The following is a 12,691-nucleotide window of genomic DNA, read 5'->3' as shown; positions in this document are numbered from 1 at the left end:
TTCAAAATCACCAACCCTCAAATAAGTGAATCTGGAGAACTGAATATAGAAGCTCCTATATGTGCTTACATACTACATGGCTTCCTCGGTCAATCTTTTATGGATATCCCGTTTCAACTCAAACACCAGTCTCTCAAGGAAAACATCATGGAGCCTGTGATAATTCTCAGTGGCTCTGTTCTATTGCAAATGCGGGTGATAATCATATATCCTCATGTCATTTCGCCAATTTTCATGATATAAGCCAACCCATTGGCGAGTGCAAGCTAAACAGTATATGAGGTAAGATGACATATAGAAATTTGTGTTACCAAAACAACTTAAACCCTCATGCATCCTTTCAGCAATTGACTTTGCCCAATCTATGTATCTCCCATCATCTAAAATAACCTGAACAAAGAAGTACATCCAATCTTCCCAAAAGAAGGCCATCTGATTCCCTCTCATCCTATGAAGAAAAATGACAATATCTCGTACCTCTCTAATCAAATGTTCTCTGGTTAATGGTCTAGGTAAACAAGAGCCACCCTTTTGAAGCTTCAATAACCAGTTCCAGGAACTAATACTTCAATATATTATCTTCCTTTCAGAAAACAACCCCTGTGACTTAGACACTGTCCAGTTTTCATACCATTCTTTCTCAAGAATCTTCATGACTGCAGCAATGGTTTCCTAATTCACTTTCAGCAGAACTTCACCATTTGCGGTTTGGATGCTCCTCTAAACAGGGTCATATTGGTTCATACATTCTTGGACTAATTGTGGATCGGGAACGGTTGGTGAAAAAGTTGCCACTTCTATTAACCCACTATCAGTTATTTTTTGTATGAGATAGGAATTTGCAGAACCCCACACTCTCTCATGAAATTCCTCTAAATATACCAACGGGAGGAAATTATCACCTAAATCTAGGTGTGAACAAACTAGCCCTGAGTTTTGGTCAATTTTAGGCAATGTCGGTCTCATCTTGGGTTTCTACACAGGACTCAGAGGTAAACAAAAAAAATTTGCAAGAAAACAAATTAACAAAGCTCTAGAATACATGGAATGACGAAGATGAGGGAAAAAGAACAAACTTACCTTGAAAGAGGATTATGGACTGCAAAAATAGAGGTCAAGTCATGACGCGTAGCATCCAACACTTACTTAATTATGAAATGGGCAACTACAAGAAATGATTTAAAAAAACAAAAAAAACTCAAGGGCGAGATAATTGCTCACACGATTCATTCAGGATTAATTGACTACTTATCCATGTCTTCTTACTCTGAAAAGACCCTTTCCTAACATCTCATTATTATTCAGCTTATTCCTTCCTCTTCATGATTACCATGCAATATAATACACCTCACGACTTATTATCTTGGGTTCTTTTTAAATTTGGAAAATTCTTATTTTGAAACACCCGCCAACATGATGCTTTCCTTTTCTACTTGAAGCTCCATGCATCCAATGTTGAACATCAAACTATGAACCTCTTCAACGGTGGTTCAAGGGTTCAAGTTCAACAAAACCAAAATGATCTAGCGACGGACCAACATAAGAATATACAACGGACCTTGCTAAAGATAAGACTTTGAACCAAATTCCACTTTCACACATATTCAACCTTGAACCTTGAACTTTCTTCAAAGATGATTCAAAGGTTCAAGTTCAAAAACACACCTGACAAAACTTTACTAAATACATGACCACAGAGTGACAAGACCGCTTGAACCTGAACTTTGTACCTTGGACGAGTTCAACATAAAGGTTCAAGTTCAAAGCATTTATGACCCGACATATAACTAAACCTTACACAAGGCTTCACTTTAAAGAACATTGCCAAGAATTGTTCAACTTAACAATTGAGAATTAAGGGAGGGTACCATGTATAAACCCAAGATATGATATGAAAATGACCTCAAGATGTGCTATGACCTAAATATATGCAATGACCTAAGGATGTGAAATGGATGAAAGTTATGATTATGATGCAATGATATGATCTAGGGTTTATGATGTGACCTAATGTTATGATATGATTTGGACCAATGATATGATATGACCTAATGTTGTGAACTGAGGTTATGAATGCAAATATATGGCAATATCAACCGAAGATGACCTAGGTTTTAGACTATGCAATGATATAACCTAATGCAAGAAAGACATATGTAAGGCAATAATTTGTGAGATGTAAATGATATGACCTATATGAAAACCTAATTTTTGGATGAGAATGCAATGAAGACTTAGGGAAAATAATTTTAAACCTAAGTGCAAAATAAGGATATTCACAATGAAATGGACTAAAATGTAGGGTAATAACTATGTGTCCTAAGACCTATGCTTGTATTATGCAAAACCTAAGTGAAATGAATTTTGAAACAAGGATATTCAATGTCTTGACAAGCCATGTTCATAAATGTTAGATGAATACTTGGATAAAATTTTGACTCTTCATTTGAACTTGGTTGGGTATGAAACTTGTTTGAACTTTTGGAAACTTGTTTGATTTTGAAAATCAAGATTGTTAATGACTACTTATGAGAATTGTTTTTGATTCACCTTTTGACAAACACGGAAGACAAAAGTTTGTTTGAATTTGACACAAGACAATCATGCACCTTTGACAACAAATCCTAAAACTGGCAAGGACAATATTTATTGAATCCCCTTACCCAAAATACCACATTCAACCAGATAGTTAGAAGCTTGATATAACTGGATCCCCTCCACGACACTCACTTCTATGGGCATACCAAGCTTTGAATCCTTAGTTCATCACTTCCCAAGAATTTACTATCTCGAATTGACGGGCGCATGAGGGGTTTCTTCAGCATGTGTGTATCACAATGCCTAAGTAAAGAAATAGAAGGTTTTTTTGTCTCTAAGCACAAAAGTTTTTAGTCAAGGCATCCATTCAGGTGGCCATACATGTGGCATTTTTCTTTGTTAAGGAGACCTCTCATCCTGTAGAGGTTACTCTCTACAACTTTTCACATGCCATGCAAACGCTAAGGGAGACTTACATCGATATGACACATCAGCACCTGTCGCCTATGAGTTTCCTCATAGACAGTAGGACTATGATAAGTTTATTAGGATTGTAAATAAGCCTCTTATTATTTTAGTAATATTTTTATTAACATGTCAATTCAAAACAATGGGATCATCACCCTACACTTTGGTTTATGTCTAATAGAAGCACGATTACCAATATGTTATATATTATTACTAGATGCACAAGCATAAAATTTATGAAAACTCTCACAAATTTTTTATCTTAATACCTCAATTTGATCTAATTATTCTTGCTAATGTTTTAATTTTTAAATAGAGAATAAAGATGATAATCATGCACAAGATAACATATTATGAAAGTGCTAGAGTTGGTTACAACCTTAGTGTTTATCGCTAATCATATGCATCCCAATGTGTTGGTGGTTAAGGCATGAAAATTAGAAGAAGACTGCACACACTGCTATAATTGTCTACATATGAAGTATGTAGTATATATAATGATCAACATTATATGATAGTAATTAGATATAGGAAAATCTTAAATTAATACATTCATAACAAGGGACGCAATACGTCAAGTTCCTACCAATAGTGTAGTTAGTTTAGAGTAATTAAAAGTAGAGATATAGATAGAAGGGAGAGGAAAAGGGAGAGAAATAGATAGAGAGATATAGAGGTAGAGGATATATATATATATATATATATATATATATATAGAGAGAGAGAGAGAGAGAGAGAGAGAGAGAGAGAGAGAGAGAGAGAGAGAGAGAGAGAGAGAGAGAGAGAGAGAGAGAGAGAGAGAGAGAGAGAGAGAGAGAGAGAACAAAAAATTAAAAAACATTTGGTATGATGTCTCTTTTGATCACAAAACATTGTCAAAAAAATTTATTTAATCCCTCTTACGTTAAGATAAAATTAAGTTGTACTTATGTCATATATATCAGAGTGAATTAATGAACCTATAAGAGTGGTGGTGTAAGTTTAAAGTTTGCATACTTAGTCTTTGTTTTTTAGATTACACAAATGAGATATCATGAAGATGAAGATAGCTATCATTATGTTCCTACTCATTTATTGTGTTTTGACTATTTTGTAATAGTATACTATAATGACTCTTAAGCCTACTATATTACTATTTTGATATTATATATGTCTATATTATATTATCATACTATTGTGGTCTTTGAAATATTTTAATGTCATTTGAATATCACTCTTTAAATATTAGATTGCTACAGAGTTAAATGCTATAATTTACTCTTGATTTAACATATAAAGTTTCTTTTGTTGTTACTTTAAACTTCAATACATTTTTAAAAAATTACATAAACAAAATCATTTAATTATACTTGCTAAAGTTTCCAACTAAAAAAAATAAAAAGTACTTAACATTTGCTATTAGATAGAAAACTACTAATTTGTAAAAGACAAGTTTATTACTTGTACAAATTTCAAAATATTTCATATTCAAAAAATAATATTATATATTTGATAATAATTAATATTAAATTAACTATTTAGATTAATTAATATATTATATAATTAATAAAATTATTGTAATATAAACAATACTATTAGTAGTATAACTTGAGTTGGCCTAGTGGTGGAGAAATTGTGCTCTTGAAAGAGAGGCCACAAGTTCAAATCCCACAAGGGGGTGGGGTATGTACACCTTATCGGCTTCAGCCCATTACCGATTAAAAAAAAACAATACTATTAGTAACTTACTTTTTTATTATTTTTATAACTAGGAATTCGAACAAAGGATTCAAAGCCTAACATTAGCCAACCATGAATGGTAACAAGCTATGAAAAACACTTCTAATCCAATCAAAAAAAGCATGAAGATGAGATTCAACAGAAATTAAACGCAAACCATAACATAGAATCTCCTCCATGTGATTCCATTGTCCCTCTTTCACCTTCAAATATGATTTTGTGGATTTCACCTACAAGTGCAATTGCAAGTGGAAGAAAGATTGTAAGATGAAAACGACAACACAAAGTTACTCGAAGCATGGTTGTCGAAAACGAGCAATGAGAGCTCAATTTATAGACTTTTGAAATCACATTGAACGGACAAGATCAACTCAATCCAACGGTTGAGATTTCGTGGAAGAATGAGTTAAAAGGGAAATTGTCATTACAAGTGAAGAGAAAAAAGAGTTTAATCAAAAAAAAAAAGGAAGTTTCTATCTGCATGCCAAATATTCCATTTAAACTCGAATGAGGTGGAATTAATAATTTTAAATTATTAATTCCAATCATAACTCAAATTAGCCAATTAATATATAAAAATATTAATTGTAGGAAAAAAGTGAAAGAATAAATAAATATTCATTTATTTATACAAAAGGGAGGACATGTTAGTAAGAAATGGGATTGATTAATTATTTAATTAATCAACCTAGGGGAAATGATTTGAATAATTTAAGACACCAACCCAATTGTTGAATTAGGTCCTAAAAGTGATGATTGATTGGCTAATAATTGATAAAAATTAATGACAATTGACTAAGGTTGACAACAAAATAGGACAAAGGATCGAAAAAGACCCAAGATTGGTAATGATTTTGATAAGAGACCGATAAGATTGATTGATAAAGTGCAATGAAAGGCCGATGGAGTGTCACATAGGACCAATTGAAATTGATTGATAAAGAAGTTGATAATTAATGATTGATTAATTATCAACAAAGAGGGAATTCATTCTAATTGTCAAGATAAGACCAATTCGAATGATTTGAAAATGATAAAATGCCAATCATAATTATTTAGGACCAAATGCAAATGAACAAGACTGATTAGAGTTGGATTTGTAATGAACCAAAACCAAAGGAATGACACAATGTCAACATATGATGAAGATCAAATGTGACATAGAATACATGTTAAAAATTAGGTTAGCGACGTGGGAGTGATGACCAATTTTGAGTTTCTACATTTTTAACACCAACATTTGACACATGTTTGAAATAGTAATCCAAAATTGAATTAAACAACTTTCCGTAAAATTTGTTTGTAGTACATAGGTCAATAATAAAATCTTGAGACGAAGATTTAATTCGCCCAATACATTTGAGATGCATGAACATTCTTTTGATGAGATATTAGTTTTCAAACAAGAGTGAAAGGACAACACACATTTGATTGACGTAAGAAACTGACAATTTATTTAATGCAATTAGTGGATAGAAACTGTATTTATTTTTTGGAAAATTATATTTTATATGTACTTTTACCAAATAAATGTTAATTTTTATAATATTTAAAATAAAAATTAAATTTAGACTATAGTTTTTGGTCAAATTTTTTTAATTCTATGCACTGATTAATTCAAATAATTAAAAAAATAGATTGAATGAATGCAGGGTTGTACAATATGTAGCACATGAATTATGTTGACTAGGTGTCATGCACAAAAAGTAGAAAGACAAAGATCTAACCTGCCTTAAAATTTTGGAATCAATTTCCACAATTGCACAATAACGTTTTCTTCATTTTTGGCTTCACACACTTGCAAAATTAGAGCCTAAAACATATGAAATTAATGATTTATAATTATCAAATTCAAACAAAAAATAGTATAATTAATGTTCCAACACTAAAACATGAAAATATTAGTTCATACAATCAATTTTGACCTAAAAAAAATCAATTTACTTTTTCTACATTCACAAAACAAAAAGGTGGTAGAATATGCAAACGTCATGGAAAAAACATTTATTTTTCAGATAATGTGCAAAACGTAGAATAGAAAAGAGAATGTAGGTCCTAATTCATGGATAACTAATTCCTTTTTACTATTTTTTGTCTCCCTAAAATGTGACTGGATTATAACATGCTCATACAATGACATCATTGGAGAGAACTATAAAACTTGGAGGCAAAAAGAGAACAAAGGAAGAGAGAGAGGAGGGAGGGATGGAGGAAGAGTGGGAGAGGGAGGGAGATAGAGTGGGTAAGGAGGGAGGGAGGTAAAGGTATACCCTCAACCCTTTATCATCAATTATATACCCTAAACCCTAAGCCTGAAACTCTTAACACTATACACTAAACCCCAAGACCCGAACCCTAAAAACTATACCCTGAACCCTAAGATTCAAACCATAAACCTTGAACCATGACTAATTTAGAGAGAGACGATAACATAGGGCAATGGAGGAAGGGAAGAAGGGAGAAAAATGTTGGTAAGGCGGTAGGGATGGAGAGGAGAGGAAAAGAGGGAGGGAGAGAGACCTAGAGGGTGAAGAGAGATGTGAGAGAGAGAGGTAAGGTGTAATGGCACTTTTCTCCAAGAGTTAATTAATTATTTGCAGCAGAATCAATAGATTAAATTTTAATGTTAAATTCGTCTATTAAAGGTAATTATCATTAAATAAGATGTAAATAACTAATGTAGATATAACATGTAATAATTTGATAATTAAATGTTGATGTTAAATTCATCTATTAAAGGTAATTATCATTAAATCAGATTTAAATAACTAATGTAGATATAACATGTAATAATTTGATAATAATTACAAAGTAAATTAATAACATAATAAATGAAATAACATAGCCACTTGATTCAACCATAATATCAACAAATCATATATAAAGCATTCTCAATATCTTATAGTATCAAGGTTTACCAATACTTATCTTAATTGTGAGCACTTGGAATGGTCATTCTTACTCCAAGAAAATTCCATTGACCTTGGGACCTTTATGGCTATAGCGTTGTATGGAGGTGTAGCATCATATATTGTACACCCTTGCTAAGGTGGTACAATTCTATGCTTAGTTTAGCACCCGCCTTTGTGTGTTTGCATCTTGCACTGTAATTTCCCTTTAAGTATTTAATTAATCAATTTAATTAAATCTAAAGTCGCATTTCATCACTCCCCACATCATAAAATTGGGCCCTTTACCCTAAGGGTGCCCCTTTTTATTTCATTCCTCCAATAAATCATTAAATCATAAACCCTAATTATGTCTTATTTCAACCTTTAAGGCCCGATTTCACATATCAAAACATCTCAAAATCAACTATAACTTTGGGATTCACTCTAATATCATCATATCTAATGGCCCGAAAAATTTGGTAAAAATTTGGTCGGACTAGGTGCAAGTTGCACAGGGTCCCCGATATTTTTCTCAAAATTTTGGGAGCATAATTCTATGATATTATAATGCTTAACCCCAAGAAATTGTCGAGAAATTCAAATCCTAGGTCAGCCTAAAGATGAAATTAAGATTTAGGGTTTCATAAATAAGAGCTCTCTTTCTTTATTTGAAGGCATCTAAGATCTAATCTAAGAAGAAGAGTTTTTGGCGAAGTTTTCTAGCAATCACAAGGAGCCTTCTATGTAGTAAAAGAGAAGCTTAATGTGGAGTCTTCAACAACATTCATCAAGTATTAATCAAGTATTCATCATAAATTAGGAGCCTTGAAGACATTGAAGAATAATAGGAGATCAAGTGGCTTATATCTCTCCCTTGGGGATTGGTATGGTTTCATGTTATTTTCATGTCTTTGTATGAGCCTCTTTACACTCATTTTCAGATTTACATTCACAATTTAGATCATTTAGCATATTTCATTTAGAGAATCCTCGTTTACATTTACATATATTTAGGGTTTACTCTCCAAAGTGTAGGGTAGCTCTAGTTTCTTATCTTTCTCATTTTAGGGTCTTGCACACATACAAGATTCCTACACACACTATTTCACTATACAAATCGGCTATTTGTTGAGGTGGAAATCACCAAAATAGAGGGTTGACTAAGGAAAAACCCCATATAGCCACCCAAAACCCTATTTTTAGTTGTAGCTGCATGTACAGGTACCCGAAAGACTTTCAAGACCACTGAAAGGCACAAAGGCTATCCTAAGGTCTCAAATTTGTCCCAAAATCATTAGGGACAAGGGCGTGGTACCTTGGTCCCCCCACTTTTAGGTGATTTTTAGTAGGGTAGAAGCTCAAAACATCAAATTTGCAGGCCTTCAGTTGCAGCTTTCTGTCAAACAAAACAAGACCAGGGTGTGGCACCCCTGTCCAGGTTAGTTTGGCTCATTTTTAAATACTAGATACGCATTCTAATTCCTCCCCCTTCTCTGCTTTCAGTATTTCAGTTTCAGATCTACAACTTTCTACAATATCAGCTCATACATGCTTCATTGTTCATTGCCTAGTCTAGTTGATCAATCACACCCTATTTTTCACATCTTCTCTTCATATACAACAAGAAGAATATAAACCCTAAGAGATAATCCTTGGCTCTCTCTTTCTCACAAGAACTATCCAAAGTGAGTTATCTCCCTAGGCTCTTTCATATTCCCAATGTGTTGACAAAAGTGGGATTAGGTCCTAGTCACCCGGTCTCGCTTTTTCCCCTCCACGGGAGGAAACAGGTTCTTACAGAGAACCTCACATACTTTCATGACACGAAAGATGCAGCTCTGGCTAGGACACTCCCGGGTATACATTGTACCCTGTGTTGGACACACATTGTATGTCCCTTCTCCGAATGTCTCATAGCACACCAAGTCACCACTTTTATATATATTTTCTTTAGTTTTTCAATATATATATATATATATATATATATATATATATATATATATATATATATATATATATATATATATTTAACATGTAATTTCAACACTAAATTTTAAAAGTATCATCCTATGTCAAGACACGACATATGAATATCTCATACTATGTAGTCACACATTATTATATATTCAACATATATTCAAAAGACAATAATCATGCATTTCAGACTACGTGAATATCCTCTTTTATAAACTAAATCACATGTACAAGGTTATTGGATTGATCATGTCCAATAACAAGGTACAATAGATAATGTTACTAGCACCTTTAAAGAAAATAATAATGCATTATGACCACCCACAAAACACTTGATATAAAATAGTTTTAACCTTTCTTATGTTAAGTAATTAGGGTGTTTAAATTTTAATTTTTATTATCTAAACATAAAATAAAATAAAACTAAAATTAAAGGTAATTTCTCCCCCTATAAAGTTCAATAGGTCCCCATGTTTCCTCCTAATTTTTTTCAAGTCCTTTAGATATCATATTTTCTAGTTATGAAATTGATCTTGGGACCTATGGGTTATGGGACCAAAAAATAGTTTGCATTAGATAAATTCAAATGTCAAGTGTATGCTTTTAACTATAAACAAATTTATAATAATATACTACTTTCTATAAAGTAAATAAACATTGGCATAGATGTACGAAATTGATCATTAGATCTTGAGTACTAGACAAATCTAGTCAAGCTCTAAACTTAATATCCCTAAAGTTGTTGTCTTCTAAAGACCAATATGTCCATTGTAGTAGTCTTGGTACACCATGCATAACAATGTTGAAATTTCACTTTGGGAACTCAAGCTTGAGTTTTAACAATGAGAACACAATAACTTAACTATTTGAACATAACTCCTTTTAACCTCCAAAATTTAGATTCTAATTGCTTCAAAAAACATAATATTATGAAGGTTAGTTATGGTAAAGCTAATAAAATAAAATTTCACCTATGTGATACATTTGTTTTTTGGACTACTGAATCATACGCATCTCCAACCTTTTCATGTATGATTTAGCCATTCTCTCTAAAAATATATTTATTTAAACAATCATATGTAATGAGGAAAATTTGATTTAGGGTTTGCAACATAGAGATGAGAAACCACTAGATCAATTTTCACTTGGGACCATTACATTCAAAAGAGGGAAGGGAATCCACTGGATTCAGACACAAATTAGATAAGGATCGAATACTAAATAGATTGGATTAATTTTGAATTTCCTCTTTTGTAAGTTGAAATACTGAAATAGATAAAGTGTTGAAGAATGCAGGTAAAACTGAGAAAATGGTGAGCTACAGATGCAGGATTCTTGTGTGCACTTTGATCTGTGCAACATAAGCCGAGTTAGACCTGATCTTCAAAAAAACTCCTAAAAAATTAGGACCATGGCACATCACAATGGTGCTCCAAACTTTTTGCATGCCAAAGGGGGATGATTCATCTCTGTAAATAAAGCTTATCCTAAAGATTATAACTCTGTACATGTTTCCTACACACGAAAAGAAGGGGAAATAGGTTGGGAATAAGGGTTTGCCTAAGTCAAACTCTGGTTTGGAATAAACCTTGAATGAAATATTGCAAATAATCATATAAAATGATGGAAGGATATACCTCAGATATGCAATGAATGATAACAATTCTTTGATTCTTGAATGTAATCGCATGTGTTGTATGAAATGGCATGAACATGACAAAACCCTAATCACACACACATGCTTGTAAATGAATAATGTAAAGTTGCTCCACAAGAGATAGGAGAAGAATATGCAGCCTTGAAGACCTCTAGAAATGCTTGATGATGAATACTTGAATTATTTATTGCTTGATTGCTTGTGCAACCAATTTCACCTATCATGAATGTATATTCACCTTATGCCCAAATGAGAGGGGAAGACCTCCTTATATACTTGCCTGACATCAATTATGTTAATTTTTTGACATAGGCCGACATGAAGCAAGATTTCCTACTCAAATTTGTGATGAGTACAAGGGTTTGAAATGGGCCCTAATTAGGGAGGACCATGTCATGGTGTCATGGTCCCAATGAGGATCAAGGCGTGACACCCTGGTCCTACCCCATATTTGGGTCAAGGTTAAGGTGCAATACAAGGTGGAATGTGATATTGATGCCAATTTTGCATGGTACAAGCATAAATGAGTCTTGATCAAGCATATGAATAAGAAAAAAGTGGTCAAAATTATAAAAGGTGCAATTTTAGAATGTTACACCATATATGACATCGTTTAATGCTTCTATTTTTAATTTATTCTATCACCATTTATTGTCTCCCATTTCGTTTACTTAAAAGATATATAAGGACAATTATACAACTAATGACCCTTCACTTCATGTCTCTATCTTGTAACATCTTTCTAAAGCTTCATAGACATGTGAAAGCAATCAATAATACAAGCTCCTCTATATTCATGAGGGAAAGATAAAAAGCTACTAAAATGATGCCTCTCTAGCTATTAGTCCATAACAAATAGTATATGTATTCAAAAATGAGAATCAATTAATACTTGTGTGAAATTTGTTAAACTATTGAATGAAGTTCAAGATTTTATAATTGAAACTACATCTTCATTGGAGTAAGGTCACTTTATCCTTCTCCTATTTCAAAAATGTTTAAGCATTTTACACAACAATACTTACCCTTAAATTCAAGGGTGATGGTTTGTTCAAGTAAATTACTAAATGATTATTTGAGTCTAACTATGAGGATTCACATTGTCAGTCATTTAGCACACCTTAAAAAAATCAAGTGGACCAAAATCATTATAGTGAGAATTTTCTCATGAAATGAAATAAATATTGTAAGATTGGGTGTAATAAAAAAGTATTAGTATACATTTGAATCTAAGAAATGGTATTAATTTTGAGATGTTGTCTCTCCCCTTGTAAAAATATGACATGTCCTCATGTCTGATGATAAGAACTTATTTATTTTATATCATTTTACTACAATAAACTTACTTAAACAAAATCATATTGAACTAAATATCTTAAAATGATGCAAGGAATTGTTGGTTATTGTTCCATAATGTAACCTTTATGAAATTTGAGTAACAAAT

The sequence above is a fragment of the Cryptomeria japonica genome, chromosome 3, assembly GCF_030272615.1.
Source record: "Cryptomeria japonica chromosome 3, Sugi_1.0, whole genome shotgun sequence".
Lineage (NCBI taxonomy): Eukaryota > Viridiplantae > Streptophyta > Pinopsida > Cupressales > Cupressaceae > Cryptomeria > Cryptomeria japonica.
The sequence above is the reverse complement of the archived record's forward strand: the minus strand, read 5'-3'. Positions refer to the sequence as shown.